The sequence below is a fragment of the Lampris incognitus genome, chromosome 9, assembly GCF_029633865.1.
Source record: "Lampris incognitus isolate fLamInc1 chromosome 9, fLamInc1.hap2, whole genome shotgun sequence".
NCBI lineage: Eukaryota > Metazoa > Chordata > Actinopteri > Lampriformes > Lampridae > Lampris > Lampris incognitus.
The window spans coordinates 4,964,089-4,988,738 of record NC_079219.1 but is presented as its reverse complement, the minus strand read 5'-3'; the positions used below and the strand labels follow the sequence as shown (position 1 = coordinate 4,988,738).

At 45.6% G+C, this 24,650-nt stretch overlaps 1 protein-coding gene across 4 annotated transcripts in view; it reads left to right on the top strand.

Annotated features, from left to right (window-relative positions):
- The window catches only part of map7d1a (MAP7 domain containing 1a), a 95,656-nt gene that overhangs the window by 7,683 nt on the left and 63,323 nt on the right, over positions 1 to 24,650 (top strand). The gene's annotated exons all lie outside the window — the stretch shown is intronic.

Genomic DNA, 24,650 nt, shown 5'->3' with positions numbered 1-24,650 from the left:
TGTTGGTATGCAAACAAATTGGTGATTTGTCTTAATCCAAAACAGTCTCGGTGTACCTAAACTGGCCAGTTTGTGCCATGTGAGTGTTGTGAGTCAACGGGGGCTTCCCAGTTCCTGCATGTTGGGATATATTCGAAGCCCTCATTCAGCACATTGTTAGTGACACTTGGTGCTGGATGCAGAGACGGAAAGGGAGGTGGAATGATCCGAGTCAGACGCAGACATGACGGAGGTCATGCCAGCTTTGTTGTGTTTGAAGTCTATTCTTGGAATGACGTGCAAATATGCTGTTGGAGCAGCTGATGGTGCACTATCTAACGCGTGGGAGGTATTTCTCTGTCTGGTGTTGCATGGTGGCCCCTACACTGTGTGTTCTGTGTATGCTTGTGTGCGTTTCATGCATATGTGCGTGGCTACTATAGATGTTAGGCCTCTTTTTTTGGGGGGGGGGGGGATTTTTCCTCTTTTTCTCCCCAATTGTATTCAGCCAATTACCCCAGTCTTCCGAGCTGTCCCAGTCGCTGCTCCATCCCATCTGCCGATCCGGGGAGGGCTGCAGACTACCACAGGCCTCCTCCGATACATGTGGAGTCGCCAGCCACTTCTTTTCACCTGACAGTGAGGAGTTTCGCCAGGGGGACGTAGCACATGAGAGGATCACGCTATTACCTCCTGTCCCCCGAACAGGCGCCCCGACCGACCAGAGGAGGCGCTAGTTTAGCGACCAGGACACATACCCACATCCGGCTTCCCACCCCCACCCGCAGACACGGCCAATTGTGTCTGTAGGGACGCCCGACCAAGCCGGAGGTAACACAGGGATTTGATCTGATGATTCCCGTGTTAGTAGGCAACAGAATAGCCCACCATGCCACCTGGACGCCCGATATTAGGCCTCTTTTAAACTGTGTTCCTATTTACCATTTAGACGATGGGATTACAAGTTGAAGATGTCAGGGCATTTGGGTGGCGTGGTGGTCTATTCCGGTGCCTACCAGCACGGGGATCAGTGGTTCAAATCCCCGTGTTGCCTCCGGCTTGGTCGGGCGTCCCTACGGATGCAATTGGCCATTTCTGCAGGTGGGAAGCCAGATGTGGGTATGTTTCCTGGTCACTGCACTAGCGCCTCCTCTGGTTGGTCGGGCGCCTGTTCGGGGGAGGGGGAATAGCGTGATCCTGCCATGCACTATATCCCCCTGGAGAAACTCCTCACTGTCAGGTGAAAAGAAGCGGCTGGCGACTCCACATGTATCTTTGGGTGTCAAGATAAAGTGCTATATAAATGTAATCTATCAATAATATTAATGATAATATTATTATTATTATTATCGGAGGAAGTATGTGGTAGCCTGCAGCCCTCCCTGGATCGGCAGAGGGAGTGGGGGGGGGGGTAAGTTGAATATGTCAGAGATTCCAGTGATACAGGAGAGTGAAGGTAGTAAAGAAAGTGGTACACATCTGGCTGTAACATTTGCCTCGAACCCGGGTTGTGCTGAGATGGGATTCAGCTGGATTACGTTAACACTTAACATTGGATCTGCATTCCTCAGATATACACACACGGCCGCTAGTCGCACATATCTCTTCCTCTTAAAATACGTACCTCCCTTTAAGTTTTACGATAAACACCTTCTCTGGCTCGTTCCCCATATTTCAGTACAACATTTGTTTGCACAATTTGTTCTTTGAATATCTTTTACAAATTTACTATCCAACCTGCCTTCCACTAGTTTGATATGCATGTTGGATCCCAGGTTTAAGTTTATTTCTGCAGGAAGATTTACGTGGACAGGAGACACGTATTTCCACTTTGTTTATTTTGTGGCAAAATAAATCTATTTCCATTTCAAGGCAGCCGTTTCGGTGTGCAGCTCTTTTAATGTGGCGTGGAAACATTTAATCTTGGATTAGTGAAATTTCACTCATTCTGACAATGCTTGGATCATCTGAGACTCAAGTCAATGCCAGATGTAAAGGAAAGAGGAGGGTGGCCATAAAGATGTGGAGAGGAAGATAAAATCTCGAGAGGGGTGAGAGGCTAATTGAGATGTCCTCTTCAGGGTTAGACACACCACACAGAGATTACATTTCTCCACCTTGCAACATCCAACTGGTATAAATTATCACTGACTTCTCAGGAGGACAAGTCTCAGCACTGGGATGGAAAGGGTGCAGTACTGTAATTCTCCGTCTCAGCTTCTTTGGAAAAACACCAGCACTCAAACTATGAACGTTCAGCCTCAGTCATACTTTCCATGTTTAAAGATACAGACGGCGGTGCTCGGTCCGTCAATGTAGGCACAGTTCATTTTCAATTTCGAAACTTCTGTGACCTTCTCCAAAACTGGCACCACTGAATTGAGCTGATAAGCTTGTTGTGTTTTCATGTTGGACCTCGTGCCCTGAAATGAGGAGAGTAGTAGCCAAATCATAATGCCGAAGTGATTACAAAGCCATAAAAATAAAAAAAATAGTATCAAATATCTATTTGAACTTAACTAGAAGTCAGAACTAGACAAAGGCATACCAAAATTGTAGTTATCGGAGAAGTGGCTGAAGATGAATGAAGACGTTATAGTGGAATCTGAACCAACTATTCATCTTCAGCCACTTCTCCGGGGTCGGGTCGCGGTGGCAGCAAGCTAAGTAGGACACTGCAGACGTCCCTCTCCCCAGCAACACCCTCCAGCTCCTCTTGGGGGATCCCAAGGCGTTCCTGGGCCACATTGGGCATGTAGTCCCTCCAGTGAGTTCGGGGTCTACCTCGGGGTCTCCCCCCAGTTGGCCATACCTGGTAAACCTCCAAAGGAAGGTGCCCAGGAGGCATCCTAATCAGATGCCCGAACCACCTCAACTGGCTCCTTTCGATGTGAAGGAGCAGCGGCTCTACTCCGAGCTCCCTCTTGGTTCAGATTCCACCATAACTTCTTATGCTGCTAATCATAAGTCCTATCAGCAACCAATCAAAATGAGCTGCCTATGAAAGACAGCTTTTTTACAAGAATCTAAAACACATGGGCATGCAGTGATGATTGGCATGATAATTCACTCACCTTCCATAGCCCCATTACTTGTATTATTAGTCACACTTTTTAAAATGTCTCGGCGCTTGGCCAGTGTTCTGACAGATAAGCCTTTAAAAGGGACCCAGATGCCTCCCTTAAGGCGGTCTTTATACTTTATCTTACAAACGAGGCTTTGACTCTGAGAGAATTTTGCTTTTGAAGAATGGCCTTTTCCACACAGCCTGGAGTCTCTTGATATGATATCTTTCATCGCTGAGTGAGACCTAAGATTCCTCAGGCATCCTCTGTTATTAATTCTGTCTCAGGGACAATGACTAAAGACTTGCAGCAGAGCTAACCCAGATAGCAAAATTGCTGCAGCCCGGACCCGTCCCACACCCGACACTTCATCCGGCCCACATACAGCGTGGAATGATGGCACTTGGGCGGTCCGCTCCTGTTTGCCAGATCTGGGCCAGAACCAAGCCATAGCAATGCCACATGTGCCACATATTTGCCAAAGGTGGCCCATATTTGTTTCGTGATATTTGGGCCATATTCTCCATTTACCACACGGGCCACTTCAGGGTCACATCCAGATTACATGTTGCCGAGAGCACCGCATCGTCGCCAAAAAAGGCCCACATTTGATTTGGCATATTTGGGCCATATTTGCTATTATACATGTGGGCCACTTCAGGCTCACATCCATTTTGTCAGGGCCAGAAGAAGGCCATCAGTGCCGCATCACTGCCTGAAGTGGCCCACATCCAGATGCTGTCTGGGAAAGCTCAAGGTTTGCAGGTTTATATGAGGATTCTGGGTAATTCTTGGACCAAGGCAGGAGGATCCGTGGACAGGATGCTGTACAGGAATTGAAACCACGTGCTGAAGCCACGTGCTGTCTCAAAGCTGACCTTCCACTTTAAAAACACAAGAAGCCTTTAAAACATTCCCACTGGCTCTTTGGAAAGCACTCCTGTTTTCAGGTCAGCCTCCTCGCTGCCTTTTTGAACACGATGCCATAGCAAGAACACAGGAGGGAGGTCTCGCTCTTGAGTTGGTAGATGCTTCCAACTATACCACCTCCACAAAGTCTGAAAATAACCCAGACACTGTACTCTCTGGTTCTCTAAAAAGCCCAGTCACCAGACCTGTTGACTAATATTAGACCAGACTGTGTGAAGCTGAAGGGCATTGTCTATGCTTCACATGCACGCCTTGGTCATCCTGCACTCTGCTTGTTTGGCAGTCCATCTATCAAAACCATACCTGCTTCTTGGAAATGTCTTATTTCATGAACTCAGTGAGCCGTTACCTGGAACGTATTGTTTGGACTTGGGCTGTTCATTGACTCATTAAAATTTCATTCTAATTAAAGCTGAAATCTGATTCCCCTGATCGCTTTCTGTCTCTCTCTGGTCTCTCTGTCTCTCTCTCTCTCCATGTGGTAGCAATGGTGGCGCAGCCGTTGTTGCTTGAGTGCCATCAGGTCAGCGGCAGACAGGTCCCAGCAAATCCAAAACCTGAGACTAATGAGGACGGTTTTACTTAACTGCATGATGAGTGGTCATAAAACCAGCGCTGAGGCCTAACGTTGGTGTTAGTTAAGTAATGGTTAAGAAAATGACTATGTTGGAACAAAATCACAAACGTCATCTTGGCGAGCTACTTCGGTGAGACCAAACACTGTCTCAGACACCCTCAACTCTTTCAAAATGTCAAGAAAAACATCCATCCATCCATCCATCCATCCATCCATCCATCCATCCATCCATCCATCCATCCATCCATCCATCCATCCATCCATCCATCCATCCATCCATCCATCCACTATCCAAACCGCTTATCCTGCTCTCAGGGTCGCAGGGATGCTGGAGCCTATCCCAGCTGTCATTGGGTGGCAGGCGGGGAGACACCCAGGACAGGCCGCCAGGCCATCACAGGGTGATAATATAACAATAAAATAAATAAATAGAATAATATGATAATAAAAAAATTAGTGTTTATTGAATTGTTACTAGTAAAAGATAATAGTGACGAGTCATAATTACTAACTAGTGCTTATTCTACTAGAGCTACTAGAGTCTAAAACATGTTGATGAAAAATGCCTCTGATGACGATGCTTGTTTAAATTGTTTTAGGGTCTCAGCGACAGTTTCGAAGTAGAGCGATTTCTTTCAGACTTGTTTTCAGTCAAAGAGATTGTAGCAACCCAACCCCCCCCCACAACCACCATTTTCTCCCCAAATGTACCCCGCTCTTCCAAGCCATCCTGGTCACTGCTCAACCCCCTCTGCCGATCCGGGGAGGGTTGCAGACTACCACATGCCTCCTCCGATACATGTGGTGTTGCCGGCTACTTATTTTCACCTGACAGTGAGGAGTTTCACCAGGGGGACGTAGCATGTGGAGGATCACGCTATTCCCTCCAGTCCCCCCCCCCCCCCCCCAGATAGCAAAATTGCTGTGGCCCGGACCTGTCCCACACCCGACTTTCATCTTTCTTTCATCCGGCCCACGTACTGTGTGGAATGATGGCACTTGGGTGGTCCGCTCCTGTTTGCCAGATCTGGGCCAGAACCAAGCCATAGCAATACTGCATGTGTCACATATTTGCCAAAGGTGGCCCATATTTGTTTTGTGATATTTGGGCCATATTCACCATTTACCACACGGGCCACTTCAGGGTCACATCCAGATTACATGTTGCCCAGAGCACCGCATCTTTGCCCAAAAAAGGCCCACATTTGATTTGGCGTATTTGGGCCATATTTGCTATTATATACATGTGGGCCACTTCAGGCTCACATCCATTTTGTCAGGGCCAGAAGAAGGCCATCAGTGCTGCATCATTGCCTGAAGTGGCCCACATCTGGATGCTATCTAGGGCCCACCCCCTGAACAGGCGCCCCGACCGACCAGAGGAGGCACTAGTGCAGCGACCAAGACACATACCCACATCCGGCTTCCCACCCGCAGACACGGCCAATTGTGTCTGTAGGGACACCTGACCAAGCTGGAGGTAACCCACGTGACTCATGTTATTCATTTCAGTTCAGTCCTTCTCTTTTGACCCCATGAAGTAGCTCATTTTGAAGTTGTTGGGTTTTTTTTTTGTTTTTTCATCAAACAGACAGAGAGAAACGACTTGCTGGAATGGGAGACATCCCACGTGTATTTTGTCGACAAACAGTCAGGCACGGATGTGTTTGATGCTGGACAACCGACCAACTGGAGGTCAATATTAATTGCATGTCCAACCTACTCGCAGTGCAGCGGTGTGGCGATAAATCCTGTTCATGTCGGTCTGAAGGTGTGCGACGTATTGACTCTCCAATCAAGCGGTGAACCAGTGCAATCCACTCTGTCTTAAAGATAGGAGGTAGGAGGGGTCTCAAGGGTAGCGTGGCGGTCTATTCCGTTGCCTACCAACACGGGGATCGCCGGTTCGAATCCCCGTGTTACTTCTGGCTTGCTCCGGCGTCCCTACAGACACAATTTTTCTTTTGGAAAAATTCAAAAGAAAAGGTAGGGATCATAGGGAAGTGAAGTGCAAAATGTCACACTGTCCTTGTCCCTTTTCTTTTTTTGAACAAATACTGAACCTGCACCATGCAGTTTCTTCGTTGAGATCAGTGTGGATGAGACCGCGTTGTCACCCCCTCACCCCAAGGGGAATTGGATCAGGTTGCCATGGGTGACGCGTCAGTATTTCAGTAGTGCTTTCCATAATATGAATGGCGGCCTGTGCGGCCCAAAAATGTCCAGGTCCCTGCTGCACTGATGTCACTGAGAATGGCATGTGTGTTTCAGACCCGTTACTGTCCATAACCCCTGGTTAGAGTATCCCGCTTCATGTGTCCAGGGTGTCTCATCGCCTGCCGCCCAGTGACTGCTGGGATAGGCTCCAGCATCCCCGCGAGCCTGAGAGCGGGATAAGCGGTTCGGATAATGGATGGGTGGGTGGATGGAAAAAAGAGTTGCATCATTTCACCAGCTTTTGAATGTCAACGCTCCGTTTGAGGCACATTCATCATTCTCGCAGTGATAAGGGTGAATGTAGAGAGGAAGTAAGGCCGTAGTCCAAGAAGTCGTTAAGTTCAACTACATTTCATTATTTGTCACATGTGCTGGAATGTAGAATACTTTTCTTTAACTGTCATCATAAAAAAGTGGATTCTTGGTGGGTTTCATTTTCTGTCGAGCATTAACTTTTTAGCCTAACGTGACTCATAAACCCAATTTGCCGTATAGTTTATCATGTTGCAGTGACTGTTGCATTTGTGCGTATTGCAAAATCGATCCTGAAACAATATATTGTGTCAGCCTGTGTGTGAGTGTGTGTGTGTGTGTGTGTGTGTGTGTGTTTGCCCTTTGAGCGGTGCATTAGCAAATCAGTTCCAACAGCAGAGGCATGCTGGGAGGGCCCCAGGGAAGTGCTGCTGTTAGAGGTCTCTGAAGAGCTTCTTCATCACCGCGGCGGGTTTGGTTGTGTGACAGTGGAGCAGAGACCGGGACGGCTCAGAAGGGTGGGCAAATTGGATGGGTACAATTGGGGAGAAAAGGGGGGGGGGGAATTATCCATCCATTATCCGAGCCGCTTATCCCAACCGGGGTCGCGGGATGCTGGAGCCTATCCCAGCAGGCAGGGAGACACCCTGGACAGGCCGCCAGGCCATCACAGGACCCACACACACACACACACATTCACACCTAGGGGCAATTTATTATGGCCGAGTCACCTGACCTACATGTCTTTGGACTGAGGGGGGAAACCCACGCAGACACGGGGAGAACACGCAAACTCCACACAGAGGACGACCCCAAAGGTCGGACTACCCCGGGGCTCGAACCCAGGACCTTCTTGCTGTGAGGCGACCGCGCTAACCACTGCACCGCCGTGCCGCCGGGGGAAGACAAAAACCTCTGAGCTGTGCTCCTGATACGAAATAAAAAAGTAGTCACACGTGACGACCTTAAGAGCAGGATGTGAGTAACGCGTTTCCTCGTCTCGTTTGGTCGCCCAGCTCCTGTGAAATACTTCTGGGCTGTGCATGTGTGTGCCTGTTTGAACCTTTGGATAGCTGTTGGCCCAGTACATTTGTGTGTCACTTGGTCTTGTTTTCTCTGTTGTGACACGGTCGAGGACGAGCCGTCACACCGGCCGCGGTTGAAAAGTCACCACCCGGGTTTCCTCGCGGGTCTTCAGATGCCGTGTGCCTGATGCGAGGATGGCGCCTCTCCGTTTGCCCGGTGAAGCTATTAGTGCTCATTTGCAAGGACTGGCAAAAGCTGTTCATGAAAACTCTGGTACCCCTTTGAGCGCACACACACACGCACACACACACACACGCACGCACACACACACACACACACACACGCCCGCCCGCCCGCTGGTGTGGAATCAGCGGTGGCTGTTTACACTGTGCTTCCAGTTTGTCAGGGCCCCTTGTCCTCTTACATCACCCCATCTCGGGCCGAGAGGGACGCGGGGTAAAAGAGTGAGGGGGTTGGTGGGGGGGGGAGGTGGGGTGATGATGAGGTAATTCATTAGTTTCCTGGCACAACCCAAATGAGATTCAGACCCCACCACCCCCCGAGTTCCCATTTTTATTTTGTGTGGCTGCCAAAGTTTTCCCTTTCTAGTCTTTTTGAGTTCATACCGTGCGCTCGATGCTGCTTCCCTGCCTCCGTTTTTGCCCCGTTTCCATTCGACCGAGAGAACACGCCGCACCGTCACCCTGTTAATAAAGTACTAGGTTGTATTTTGAGACGGACGTGTCACCAGTCAGGTGAGTCCTGTGCCCGGTCGGTGTCCCCTGTTTCACCTGCCCCCAGTTATTCTGAGCCCGTGTGTTTATCTGCCTTGTTCGGCAGGAGGAAGAGGCGGCTTCGCTCGAGAGTGCAGTTCTTGGCCTCATAAATATTCCACGCGGTGTCCTATATTTTCATCCCGCCGAGTATCTCGGCAGAGCTTTTAGCGCTCTGGAAGTGACGGACCAGCTGTGAGTCGTACCGGGTGTGACCGGTCGCTGTCGTGTGTCACAAGGTACATTTTAAAGCAGACTAGTTCTGTAGGGTGGTGCAGTGGTTAGCGCGGTCGCCTCACAGCAAAAAGGTCCTGGGTTCGAGCCCCGGGGTAGTCCAACCTTTGGGGTTGTCCCGTGTGGAGTTTGCATGTTCTCCCCGTGTCTGCGAGGGTTTCCTCCGGGTGCTCCGGTTTCCTCCCACAGTCCAAAGACATGTAGGTCAGGGGACTCGGCCATACTAAATTGTCCCTAGGTATGAATGTGTGTGTGGGGGGGGGGCTGTGTCCAGGGTGTCTCCCCGCCTGCCGCCCAATGGCTGCTGGGATAGGCTCCAGCATCCCCGCGACCCTGAGAGCAGGGTAAGTGGTTGGGGTAATGGGTGGATGGATGGTTCTGTACGTTTGCTGTGTACAGTGCCCTGTGGTCTTTGGAATTGGGCCCCTTTCGCTCTCCTGTTGCTTTCCGAAGCAGCTATACAACGTGACTGTCTTTCCCTAAGCTGTGGTTGAGCCAGCGCTGCAATAAGGGTGTTTTCTTAGTCTTTGCTGACTTCATGGTTCATGTTTGTGGCTGACGCAGCAGCGTGTTATGCCCCTTTTTCCACTGCATGGTACCGACTCAACTTTACTCTACTCGCTTTTTTTGGTTTTCCACTGGGCAGAAGTTAGGGAAAGTACCTGGTACCAGGTACTTTTTTTTGGTACCACCTCCGTCGAGGTTCCAACTGAGCTGAGTCGATACTAAAAGGTGACATGAAAATACCACTATAAATAAATAAATTAAATAAAATTATAAATAAATGTAAATATATTTATTTAAATATAAATAAAATCCTATAAAATAAATACGTAAATAAATAAATAAGTAACATTGAAATATAAATAAAAATAAATACATAAGATATGAACAAAAATATAAATAAAGTTTCTTCATATTTATTTAAATATAAATAAAATCTGACCACCAATTGGTCAGAGAGAAATTGAACAGCTCTGTTTATAACCAGGACATGCCAAAGTGAGTCTTATGAAACTTGTGTTATAGTTGATAATCTATCCATGTAAAAATTATTTGTTGTCAGTGAATCTCTTAGTTACACTAATATTGTTCATGTGAAGCACACATTTAGAGTTGTCTTGTTGATTTTTTTTTAAAATACAACACTTGTGTGGGGTGCTGGTAGGGGCAGAATAGGGGCATTAGATGCCTGGTTTCTCGAGCCTCCATGATAACACATGATGAGCGACTGCTGGAGAGCAAAGGTGTGGCCGTGGTGTGCCGAGGCACTGCTGCAGCAGCAATACCAACCATATCCTTCAAGGCCTTGCTTTAGCTACTCCTCTATTTGAGCTGTATTAGAAATAATTGATTACGTTCTAGTTTCAGGGCACGCCGCTTGGATGACAAAATATCTTCCTCTCTCAGACTTTTGATGACTGCAGCTTATTGTCCGGGAGTGTTTGTACTCCCTGAACTTTTTAACTTAAGGGACTTGGAATACTTCCCAGTTTTTGCAAAATTTCTCACGGAACGGTGACCGGCCTCAAGACTGCACTCTGCTATTGAAATTAATTAATCGTGGTTAGAGCCCTTGTTTTTCACTGAATTGCGGCGGTGCCCTCTCCAAACCCCTGGAAGTAATTCTTGGCAGTAAATCATGAAGAAGTACAATTCCTGTGGCTGCCTGATATGACAGAGTTACTCTAGCAAAGCAATACGCCGGGAAATCGGATTCCTGCTAAATCACATTTTCTGTTGCAGTATCACACGTTGACTCGGTTTAAACTGAACTGTGCACTCACACCGTCATCAGCAGAGCAGTAACGGATTAAATTCCATTCATGCATTGGAAGCTCGGAGTGGTTTGGATATAGAAAGCGTTCCACTGCCCATGGCTGCATTTTCCATGCAAGCATCCATGAGTGAACTAAAGGCCTTTTGAGTTGCACAAATGTCGACCAACATGACGTACAGTCCTTTCCTTCTGACAGGGAAATGATGTCGGGTCTGTACGGACCACCTGCTGATTCCCAACCTGTCGCTCCGTCGCCACGCTGTGCTCATGCAGGCATGCGTGCATTTCCCTCCATAGGGATCACTTCACAGGGTTAACCATGCACAGTTGTGTAGGTAGCCAATATCTTTGTTTCTTTTTTGTCCGCAGATGGGTGAGTGATGAGTCTCTCAGATTTTGTGCAAAGTCTGTAGCTTGTTAATGGTAAAGGGCAAAACGGGGAGAGGAGAATTGACGGGTGGACGGACTGCAGTAAATACAGAGTACTGTACAGGCACAGCATACCTTAGATTCCTCAAACTTCTCTGACCCACTTTCTAAGGTTCTCATGGCTTTTCCATTTGGTGCTAAACGAGTGAGGCAAAAAAAAAAAACCCAACAAATAAACCAGGCATGTCACTCTTCCTAAAAACGGGTAAAGAAGACGGTGGTGAGAACACAAAGCACACGTTATGGATGGTCTGATTGGAAAATGAACACTATCCGTGTTAGTGTTCGTTTCCCAATTCCATCTGTTGGTATTTCAAATGCTGGTCCATTAAAGTCGAACTAAAATCAGTAATCAAATTTAACTTTACATGTCTGAAAACCTTGAACAAAGCATGATATAATGTTAAAAACATGTTTTTATTTGCAAATGACTAATATTGTGTGTTTTTATACCTTCATAATTGTTTATAATTGTTTATTTTCGTCTCAAGAGCTACGAGGGAGTGGCCCAGTCCTCATTAATATTCATGAGTTGAACTTTGATTGACAAATGGAACAAGGCTTGGCAGTAAGGGTGGGTGGGGCTTCATATATGGATGGTTTGATCGGATTGGTTGTATGTAAATGAGTGTGACTGATGACATCACGAGTATCAGAAAACAAGATCAGATGAGAAAAGCATAACAAGGGATAACTTTTAAGGGAAAAATAGAAAAGCTTAATTCTACCTTTCTTTACTTACTTTTTTTTTCTAGAAAGGAGTACAAAATGCTTTATGATTAGAATAATACCCTGAGTAATGCTAAAAAAGCAGTGTTTGATTGTCAGTCTGAACTTAAAGGAGTAAGAGCTGATCCTTGTGACATTTCATGTGGTTGTAAGAAACACAATAATTCTTCTTCTTATTCTTATCATTATTATATCTTAGACAATGTTCCAAGATGATATTTGCTCAAAACTTTGCTCAAAACTGATTTTTTTTTTTTTGTCAATAATGGGAATTACGTACCAATTGTTGGTCTGGAGTAATAGCTCCCTCAATGCCAAAAACCCTGAGCCAAAGTAGTATTCTGTAGTCAGGGTGGAGAGAGATGTATCTCAATTGATTGAAGGGGAAATGTAGATTGATTTATGCGTATGAATAATGTAAACGGTATCTGTCATAGCTTCGGCTGGCAGTCTAATGGCTTTTAACCGGATGCATCCTTTCAGGGAAAATTGATTTTGACAAAGGTGGAACAAGCAGGGACTCCTCAATCGAGCTTGGTGGAGGGGATGGAAGATAAGAAGTGGTTTTGTTGATGTCAGTCAAGTCCTCTGTCATGAAAGTTGTGAAATTATGGGGTGATTTCACACATGAATGCACCACTTGGGATCACTCCATTCCGTTGCATTTAAAATGAGCTAATTCAATTAGCTTCATGCTTCTTAGTTCACATCTTTGCCCTTGAGAATGTAGGCTGATGAGGCCAGCCAGAGTGTCTGTACTCATCCATGCTGAGCAGATGTTAAATATTATTTAGTAGGGCTGTGAAAACGTTACATCAGCATTTTGTGTCTGTGTCACAGTCTTGTTTGCAATAAGGGGTCCAGAGATTGCTCCATTCGTGGCATAGTGGTGAATATAATAGTAGTGCCAGCAGCCATACCAACATGTGCCCTGGCTCTGCCCAATGACAGAGGCTAAGCAGGTATGGCCTTGGCAAGTGCTTGGATGGGGGACCTCATGGGAAAACTGAGCTACTACTGGAAGCGGTGTTGCTGGGCCAGTTGGGGGCAACTTTCCCTCTGGTCCTAAGAGAAAAAAAAAAAAACAGCAAAAAAATAAATAAAAAAAACATCCCAATGCTCCAGTGCAGTGAGGGGGACACTACTGTAGGAAATGCTGTCCTTTGGATGGGACGTTAAACTGAGGTCCTGGCTCACTCTGGTCATTAAAGATCCCATGGCGCTTATCACATAGAGTAGGGGGTACCCCAGTGTTCTGGCAAATTTCCCAACCTGGCTCTCTCCATCTGGCCACCTAATCATCTCCCCATCTAATTGGCTCAATGATTCCTCCCTCTCCACCTCAAGCTGATGTGTGGTGAGCGTTCTGGTACAAAATGGCTGCCGTGCATCAGCCAAGTGGGTGATGCACATTGGTGGTGGTTCAGGTGAGTTACCCCCTTCAATGTGAAGCGCTTTGTGTGTCTAGATAAAATGCTATTATATTTGTGTAATCCATTCATTAGTAGATGTCAGTATAGGTGACTGTCCATAAACTTAAGTGCAGCACTTTGGATGAAATGTTGGCCATGTTCCACATCTTGATGACCATGTTAAAGGTGACTTGTTGAGAATTCAAGATTGGAATTCATCTAGTGTGAGCTCATTTATGTCCTGGAGTAGGGTTGAATGATAAATCACCTCAGAATCGATATCGCACATGTAATAGTCACATTGTAAAGGACGCAATGTGAGGCACATTTGGCCCATCAGTCACGCTGGGCTGGTACTAATACTGCTTGATAGAACTAGATGTAGCAAGGTCTGCTTTTTTATCTGGAAGAACATTTGAGCAATTTGAGCTTTGAAAGTTAAAAGCTATATATATCTGATAAAATGATGTAGTTCATTATTATTCTTTATTGCACTACATGTCACATAAAGAAAAATGTTGCAATGTCGATTTTTTCTTCTTTTTTTTTTATCTCCGATATCATTCAACTCTCTTCTGTGGCATTTCCCATTAGCTCATTATCAACAATCCTTAACTGTGTTCTTCCTCTTTTCTCATGGCAGAGACAGGGTTGGACAGCATACTTTGAAATAGTATCTAGAGCCTGAATACTGACTACGGCTACTACTACTACTGCTACTTTTGGCTGCTCCCGTTAGGGGGCGCCACAGTGGATCATCCGTTTCCATCTCTTCCTGTCCTCTGCATCTTCCTCTGTCACACCAGCCACCTGCTTGCCCTCCCTCACCACATCCATAAACCTCCTCAGTCTTGTCTCTCTTGCTTTGTCTCCAAACCGTCCAACCTGAGCTGTCCCTCTAATATACTCGTTCCTAATCCTGTCCTTCTTCATCACTCCCGAAGAACATCTTAGCATCTTCAACTCTGCCACCTCCAGCTCCACCTCCTGTCTTTTCATCAGTGCCGCCGTCTCCAAACCATATAATGCCCCTTTTCCACTACATGATACCGGCTCGACTCATCTCGACTCGACTCGCAGAGTGTCATTTTCCACTACCGTAACAGAACCCCCTCAGTGTAGCTGGTCTGCATTGATTTTGGTACCCACTCCAGTTTTTTTGGAACCTCGACAAAGGTGGTGCCAGAAAAGTGACAACAAAATGCCGGTACTTTCCAGTAATGGAAAACAAAAAAGTAGAGTCGAGTTGAGCCAGTACCAGCTAGTGGAAAAGGGGCGTAACATAGCTGGTCTCACTACCATCTGGTAAACCTTCCCTTTAACTCTTGCTGATACTCTTCTGTCGCAAAGCACTCCTGACACTCTTCTCTACCCACTCCACCCTGCCTGCACTCTCTTCTTCACCTCTCTTCTGCACTCCCCGTTACTTTGGACAGTCGACCCCAAGTATTTAAACTCATCCACATTCGTCCCCTCTACTTCTTGCACCATCACCATTCCACTGTCCTCCCTCTCATTCATGCATATGTCTCGCTCCTTCTGACTTTCACTCCTCTTCTGTCCAGTGCATACCTCCACCTCTCCGGGCTCTCCTCCACCTGTACCCTGCTCTCACTACAGAATACTGCTGAACACACTGTCCTAGATATAATCAGTAGCTTAATATAATCAGTTTAAATACTCAGAAAGAGTAACTTATTCAGATGACATTTTGAGTACATCTCCAAAAGGCATCTGTGAAACGGTTGTCCTGTGTCATGAATCTATTTCATGTCACATTCCTGCTTATTCCCTGGCGTTACTGGTATCTTCATGTCTTTATCTCAACATGTGTTGACCATCTGCCGGTTACTGCAGAGCTCTACTGATGTGTGGTTCACACAGAAAGAAATGTGCGTTTGAAAAATAGTTAATTCTTTTATTAGGATTGTGTCATTAATTTTAATTAGCAGCAGGCTCGGTGCCAGGGCATTCAGTTTTCACCATGCCGGGCTGTTTCAGTTGACCTCACCTCGCCATGACTATTACTGTTATCATGAATGCCCTAAGCTAGTCCGCCGTAGCCAGTCCTCCTCTCAGACATCTTGCTATTAGGGTGGGGGTGGGGGGGTAGTATCAAAGTGTTCACCTCATGATTTATAAAGTAACTAATCTGAATGCCGGTGTTTCGAAATGTAAAGTAACATGGCTGGATACACACATTTCATTTCTGTATTCTGGATATGTAACAGTGGCGGCTGGCCAGTACAGGGTGCTGGGGCGCCGCCCCCTTCAAATATCAAGAGATGAAAATCTACTTAAACATGTTAAATATAATTTAGTTGTGTAATGCAAATAATGATGAACTAAAAGTGTTTTTCAGTCTGTGTGCGCCTGTCAGCAGCATTAAATATTGGTTCAAATGGTATTTAGTTGATTTCTGTCTGAATACATATACTTCCTGTCTGAATACATATACTTCCTGGGTGAGGGGCACCGGCAAAACCATACCTTATGTAAGCCCCCAAACTTGTGGCGAGCAGGTGATCTGAGGCTGCTGTCTGATTGGCTTCTTCAGATTTTCCAGGGGGCGCAGTTCTGTGCTGCCCCAGACACTCCCACTTTTATTGGCAGTGAATTGGTATTGTTTTAATGTTTTTTGATCTAATGTGATTGGACAGTTCTCGTGGCTGTCAATCATGTTCACACCCACCACCACACCTCGTCTCACCTGTCAATCATCCACCGTCTATGAACCCTGATAAAATCTATAGGCTACATTGTCCTTCTTAATAACTCTGTGACTGTGTGGACATTAAAGTAGCTGTCAGGTGTGCTGCACCAGGGTAAATTGCCCCCCCCCTCCCAAAAAAAACATCGTTAGCATCAGCCACCACTGATATGTAATGCCATTACTTGTATTCCATTCCCTCCCAAACCAGGGCAGAGACAACCAGAGCACTGCGTCAGTCACAGCCCTCGTCTGTCTGTTGCAATGCAGCAACACCTCCTCTCTCCTCTTACACTCTTCTCCTCTCCTCTCCTTTCCTTTCCTCTCATCTCATCTCACCTCATCTCATCTCCTTTTTCAATCTTCTCTGAGCAACTGTGTCCCCGTCCTCACCGGGTGTTTCAGATTTCATTGGTATTCAGTCACCGTGCCGTCTGCAGACCAAAGGGATTTTGCATTCTCATCCTCTGCGTTATTGACAGTTTACTGGAGATCACACTGACTGTCTGAGCAGTTGGCCCTCATCCCGCCATCCAGCCCTGTACTTTTTATGACTCCTTTCCTCCAGGTGCGCGGGATAGGAGGCGACACAACACCCGTCTGTCAGAGCTGCACTCAACTCACCCCTCTCGTGTTTAGCACCCTGCTTGCCGTATCTTTCCCCCGAGGGTTTGGTGCAGTTTGTGTAGAAACGGCATAATGTGATGAAGAGGAACGGGGATTGTGTGATGCAGACTCCCATACGGCCCCTGACAGTCACGATGAGTGTGACGCCTGGGATTTTATGGCCGTTTTGTGTGTGTGAGAGAGTGAAGCGAAGGGTGGAGGAATTAGGATATTCATTACACAATTCTGAAAATGATCCCTCCTGCACAACAATACCGCGCAAGAGCTGGAGGAGGTGTAAGCCAGTTATAGTTTCGGTCGTGATGGATCACATTTAGTAGATTTTCATTCTTCTGCTTTTCAAAATTTCGCACAACTGAGACACAAAACCTCTTTTTCTATTCCACCACACAAAGTGATACAGGCTCACACTTCCTTTCTAATGTTTGCGTGTTTTCTTCGATGATAGAACCCAATAGTAGCAAATTTCGGTACTCATGCGTCGTTACCCTCCTTTTCACTCGCCACCATCCCCCCTTTCTCCTCTCTCCGTCATTGCAGTGTTTTGGCCGTAGGCCCGTTGCCATGCAGAGACCACTACAATGGCTCCTCTCTCCGGGAGCACATCCATGCAGGAGGAATGCTTATTTAACTGCGGTGTGCTTTGACAAGAGGACCACAGTGTCTTGTCCCTCGGCTGAGCTCCCTGTTAGACTGACCTCAGCCTGGGTTTCTGTTTCATCTGTCCCTGCCCGTCTGTCTCAGCTCACCTTTTCCACTTCCCTGCTGATGGCACTACATCCAACCAGGGATCATTATAGTGCTCACTGCCTCCGTTCCCCAGACTGCTGACGTAGCTTTAACAATTTCTGAGAGAAGTGAAGAGTACCAGACGTCAGTATTGATGATACAACCGGGCGATATATCAATATGGTGTCACAGGGCTGGGCGTTACTGACAAAATCACATATCGCAATATTCTTGACTGAATACCTCTATCGATAATGTGACAGTATTTTGGGGATGACTGTGCTTTCCCAAGATAAGAAGAAATGATTGAGAAACGATCGTTAGTAATGATGAGATGGCCCAGCAGGTAGAGGCATTCATTTTCATTTCTTTCGGCGAAAACCTTCTAATAGGTTCAGATCATTACTAATGACAGTTTCTCAATATTATCTTGTATGTAAATATGTTTGTTGGACTGATTGAATTTTTCATGTCTAAAAACCTTGAACAAAACATTCACCGATTTAAAAAAAAAAAAATCTGTAAATGACTAACATTGTGTTTTTATACCTCAGTCCCTAACTGCTCTCAATTGTCTCAAGAATGGAGGGAGTGGTCTAATCTCATTAATATTCATGAGCTGACCTTAGAGTGACAAGTACAAGCAGAGATTGGCTGTAGGGTGGGCGGGGTTTCATATTTTGATGATTTGATCTCATTGTCTGTATGTAAATCAGCGTGTCTGTTGGCAGGTATTGGGGGAAAAACCAGCTGAGAGTAGCTGAACGGGGGGCGCTCTGTTAACATAATAGACCAATGGAATTCTACCTTTTTAATACTTGTGCTTTATCAATAGAAAGGGACAGTACAAAAATTCATGTTGATAAAGTAATAAACTATGTTAACTAGAAGAGTGCTGTCAGTAGAGACCCCCGCCAGGCGTATCGCCCCTTCTCTGGTGCTCGGACCGTTGTGGTGTAACCCCGTCTTTATTTTCCATACTATAATGAAGCTGGGGTAAACCATCTACGCTCGCGCATGCGTTTCAGATCTACAGCTGACTCAGATCGGGCAGCGACATGAATGTAAACCACTTCCTGTTTTGACTGCAACCTAGAGGAAGTTGCTCCTGTATAACTTAAGCATTTTTTGGATCATCAAAATTCTTTTAATAACCGTTAATTATGTTGCTGCCCGATCTGAGTTAACCGTAGATGTGAGTCGCGCTTGCGCGTGGTTGACTCAGATCGGGCAGCGACAGAGAGCAGCGTTGGTCGAGCGAGCTAGAGAGTGAATGAGTTGAAGTGAAGGAAGTGAAGTGAATGAATGTTATTCATTACTGGAGAAGATTTGTTCCGAGTATCCGCTGGGAAAGAGTTTGGACCTTGTCTTCAAGTTGCTTGATCACAAACAAAACCCGAGATGTCTGTTTCAAAGTTCTCCATCGGTGCTATCCAGCAAAACATTTGCAAAAAATGACATTGACGTCAACTGCCCTTTCTGTGGTCTTGTCAGTGAAACGACCATACACTTGTTTGGAGACTGACTTTTTGGAAAGATTCAGCTCAATGTATTCGTTGTAATATTTCTGTCCAATTTTCATTACTCTACAAGGACGTGCTGTTTGGTCTCTATGATGTATATGCGATTCAGAACAAAAACAATATTATTTTATAAATCTTGTCATTGTTTTAGCAAAATTTTACATTCACAAAAGTTAATTTTCTAACAGAAAACCTTTATTCAAAATGGTTTTTTTTAATATAAATGAAGTGCAAGAATACATACAAGCTATTCTGCACTCTGCAAACCCCAAAGCCTTAACAACTCTTGACGTGTGTAAACTATATAATTGTCTGAACTGCTGAAGCTCTCAATTTTATTTGTGTTTTGTTCTTTTTTAATTTCTTTTTCTTTCATTTTATATTTTATTTACCTCATAACCCCCTGGCATATATGTTTAAATTTGTGTTCATTGATTGATGTTGTTTATTCTTGCGATTTATTGATAAAATTTGTCAAAGAAAAATAGAGAGTGAGTGAAGAGAGGGAGCACCGGTAGCGAGAACAAACGTTTTTCGAAGGTTTTTAATCACCACAGCCGTACGAGGCTCTTCATCGTACACTCATAACTGTGCAAAAGTATATTTTTAGGCTGATAGGTCCAGCAGTTGGCGAGATTAGCTGTGGGGGAAACACACACACACACACACACACACACACACACACACACACACACACACACACACACACACACACACACACACACACACACACACACACACACGACCAAACGCATAAATATTAGTGTTGCAGTTGTGGTCACACTTAAAGAAAGGACTGATCTCCAAAATAGCGTCACATATCAAGGTATTCAGTCAAAGATATGGTGATATCTTTAATTTTGTCAGCATTTCCCAGCTTTTATTAAAATAGTTGGAAATTGGTTCGGCTGAACTTTATCAGGCTGTTGCTGCTCGAGCAGATCTTTGTGTATTTGCGCAAGTGTATTTGTGGCCAAAAGGTGAAGCCAACCTGTTTCGGGCTTAGCAGATATGTGAGTGAGCCACGTGAGGGCAGTTACTCTGTCAATCAATTAATCAATTCAGTTTTATTGAACATCCATCCATCCAACCATCCATCCATCCATCCGTCCATCCATCCATCCATCTCTCCATCCAACCATCCATCCGTCCATCCATCCATCCATCCATTATCCGAACTGCTTATCCTGCTCAGGGTCGCGGGGATGCTGGAAACCATCCCGGCAGTCGTTGGGCGGCAGGCGGGGAGACACCCTGGACATGCTAAAGAAAACATATAAGCAATAAAAACAAATCAATAAATGGACAAAATCATCGGCAACATATCAGCGACAAATAAACAACTCAAATAGTACATGTTCAAACTGTTATGGGCAAGTTTTGTAATTTAGGGGTGCAACGATTAATCGACGTAGTCGACAAAAGTCGATGACAAAATTAGTGGCCAGTGAATTTAATTGTGGTTACGTCATCGCGCATGTATGAACTAAACAGTAGCGTGGCGGTCTATTCCGTTGCCTAGCAACACAGGAATCACCGGATCGAATCCCCGTGTTACCTCCGGCTTGGTCGGGCATCCCTACAGACACAATTGGCCGTGCCTGCGGGTGGGAAGCCGAATATGGGAATGTGTCCTGTTGGCTGCCCTGGCGCCTCCTCTGGTCGGTCAGGGCGCCTGTTCAGGCAGGAGGGGGAACTGGGGGGGCATAGCGTGATCCTCCCACGTGCTACGCCCCGCTGGTGAAACTCCTCACTGTCAGGTGAAAAAGAAGCGGCTGGCGACTCCCCATGTATCGGAGGAGACGTGGTTGTCTGCAGCCCTCCCCGGATCAGAAGAGGGGGTGGAGCAGCAACCGTTGCGGCCCAGAGAGCAGGGCGATTGGCCAGGTACAATTGGGGAGAAAGGGGGGGGGGTCCAAAAAAAAAGATGATGCGGACGATCCTCTGTAAGGTAGTTAGCTTGTTAGCTAGCTAGCCAGCTATGTATAGACGGAGTTGTCTTGGCTTTTGATATTAACATAAAGCCAATACAACTCCGTCTATACCCGCGTGCAGGATTCTAAGAGTTTAAAAGAGTAATGTTACCCTTTTGCCTGACAAAAAGTCTTTTTTAATTAAATTTGTGCAGTCCGACTCCGCAGAAGAGTGAAGGTACCATGGATGGCCTTATGCAGAAGAAGCAGACGTGAGCACCGCAGCATGCGACTGCCCTCACCGAGTCAATGCTACACATGGTGGTCAATGACATGGGCTTTTTGTTCTGTGATTCATTATGACTAGTCGGTTAGTCGTTTCAATAATTGATGACTTGTCAACTATCACTATGACTAGTCGTTAGTCATAGTGCTATTTGGTATAAAGAATCGTTAAGTGGTCTTCACTGCATTGTGCCTTGACAAATTCTTGACCTGTAAAAGAAGCACAGCACCAATTTCTTTCTCCACCGATGCTCCACCCCACAATCTGACTAAGACTGTTAAATGGCACCGCCCTCGTGTAGAAAATCCCCCCATCCACACACTGAGACAACTCCCTGCTGCCTGTGTGGTTTTGTACCAGGTCTGAATAATTTAAAGTGCGTTGCCCCAGTGTTTACGCTGGGGGGCGGGGGGGAAAAGACTTTGCCCTAACACGTTTGCACAGGGAATGCGGGGGGGGGCTGGGGGTTATGTGTGTGCACCGCTCCCTCCACCGACCCCTCACCCTCCTGATGGTCTTTGTTGGGCCGCCAAATCTCGAGCAAAGTTATGTTTGAGCTGAAGGTTCAAGTTCAGCAGCCTGCCAAATGTGAGTCATTGAGTGAATCGGCTGTCCTGACAGCCCGTCCTAACTCTCCTTTTATCAAGTGTCTTTGAACTTTTCCGGGGGGTCCAAATGACCCCCAAAGTGGACTTTTTAATAGGAATTTACTAAATACACTCATCGTTTTCATCAATGTGAGGTTTAAATATTACTGGAGAGATGATCTTTAGGACAGTAGGCTTTCTTTTTCTCCCTTGTTCTTGCTGAATCAATTCGTTCCTCCTTGGATGAATCATCAAGATGCCGAGAAGCAATTATGGTGTTTTGTTCTGCCAGGGAGTCCAGCTATTCTCTCTGGCCTGCCTGTCAATAAATCAGCCACCGCTGTGTAGAAGTGGTTTTAGGGTTTGATTCGGAGGAGAGGACTTCAGATCCATTATCTAGTGCCACAAAACAAAGTGTGTAATCTCATTTAATCCAGTGGATAACATGGTTGATGAGTGGAAGAGAAATGTACAGGGAACAAAAACTTAGATTAATAGTCAAAGCACCCCATGAGCCTGACATTTAGTCTCATGTTTACTGTGTGAATGGGGGGGGGGTGTTGAGACCCCTCTACAAATGTTAGTGACAGTATTGTAAGTTGTCACAAGGTTTGTGGGGTTTTTTTTTGTTTTGGTGATTAGCATTATAATTCTCATCGATAAGAATGATGGCAAATTGTTTCTGCACCCCCACCACTATTCTCTCTCAGCCTCTCCCTCATATTCTGTCACTTGGTATTGCCCATTCAGTTTCATTTGAGGTAGGAGTTCACAGAAACTCCATCGTCACAGATGCAAGTAAGACATGCTTGATCATATGCTCAAACAATTGGGCATCCGGGTAGCATGGCGGTCTTTTCCGTTGCCTACCAGCACGGGGATCGCCAGTTCGAATCCCCATGTTACCTCCAGCTTGGTCGGGCGTCCCTACAGACACAATTGGCCGTGTCTGCAGGTGGGGAGCCAGATGTCGGTATGTGTCCTGGTCGCTGCACTAGCGCCTCCTCTAGTCGGTTGGGGTGTCTGTTCAGCAGGAAGGGGGAACTGGGGGGAATAGCGTGATCCTCTCCGCGCTACGTCTCCCTGGTGAAACTCCTCACTGTCAGGTGATAAGAAGCAGCTGGTGACTCCACATGTATGGGAGGAGGCATGTGGTAGTCTGCAGCCCTCCCTGGATCAGCAGAGAGGGTGCAGCAGAGACCAGGATGGCTCAGAAGAGTGGTGTAATTGGCCAAGTACAATTGGGGAGAAAAAAGGGGGGGGGCTCCCCCCCAAAAAAAATCAGAATCATGTTTATTGGCTATGTAGGTTTGCACATACATGGAATTTGACTCCGGTTTTGTGGCTCTCTCAGTGTACTTAACAGAATAACAACACTACAACACAACGATCTTCAGATATGTACACAAGGATTGACTTATACAGCTGATATAAGAGGCGATACGTTGCAATGGTGTAGAGAATATATCAGAGATGCTGAAATAGATGTTAGCAGGTTACTTACATACCTGCCTGAGGTAGATGGACATGACGGAGTGTACCAATATAGAGGGTGTGCAGGTGATGGCACAGATGGGGAACTCACAGCGGTAACACGGCACTGAGTGGCAAAAAGACTGAGTGGCAGCGTTAACGTCCAGCTTGAATACAGCGAAAACACATCTAAAATGGGAAAGAGCTGTTGTGCGATAGACTGCACTAATAGATGTCACAAGAAATCGGAGTTATCTTTTTACAGACTACCGGAAGATAGGGTAAAGACAAACAAATGGATCGCCACAATTCGCAGAAACAACTGGAATCCAGGCACCGAATTGTGGCTTTGCGGTTCCCATTTTGTGTCAGATAGGCTAACGTTAGGCTGTGTTGGATTTCTGGGTAACGTTAAAAGGTAAAATCACAGAGTCATATACTGTATTGACCACTCATCAATTAAATATTAAGCATCCTTCATAAGTTTTTGTTAGCATATTTTTTTTTTTTACCAAAAACGTCCTTGTGTTGTGTTCTAGAAACAAAGGGGAGAATGGTTGGCTTAACGTTACAGCTTTCACAGGTGTAACTTCATAAAATAAAATAAATATCTGTACAAACCTGTCCACATACAACCAGAATGTCCATCGGTGTCCTTGTCACTTTAATTTTGTCAACAAATCCCGCCTTGAAGTACGACCGAGCGTTTTGTATATCTCCAGGCTTTGCTTTGTGTATTTCCCTGGCGTAGAAATCAGGTACATATTAATATCAGGAAACTGGATTTGTGGCCAAATGTTAATGTCCATGGACCACTGGTTATTTGGTAAGCTGTACGGCAGTGGTTCTCAACCTTTTTGGGGTCCTGGACCCCCTGCGTATTTTTGATCTACCCTGAGGACCCCTCCACCTGATCTTGGGGGAGGGGAGTTGCAATTTGATAGAAACAGTAGAAACTGCATTTTAAATTGCATTATAGCATTTATTCACTCTTTGGGGCAAAAATAAGAGCTTTCAGTTGTAACTTAGATATAGTTAACAAAACAGAATATGTATTCAGTAACTTTCAGATATATGTAACAAAACAGAATATGTATTCAGTAACTTTCAGATATATGTAACAAAACAGAATATGTATTCAGTAACTTTCAGATATATGTAACAAAACAGAATATGTATTCAGTAACTTTTAACAATGCAAACGGGAGCGAGATCTCTTATTAATATACAATAAATTACACTTGTGAAACAGATGTAATTAGAGAAAAAAGTCCTGTTACCCTTTATAGTTTAGGTGGATAAAGGTCTCAGTCACATTTGAGTAAAATAATCCTATTTCTATAAATGTCATAGGATCTTTTTTTTAAAGATAGTTTATTTTCACGGACCCCTTGCAATT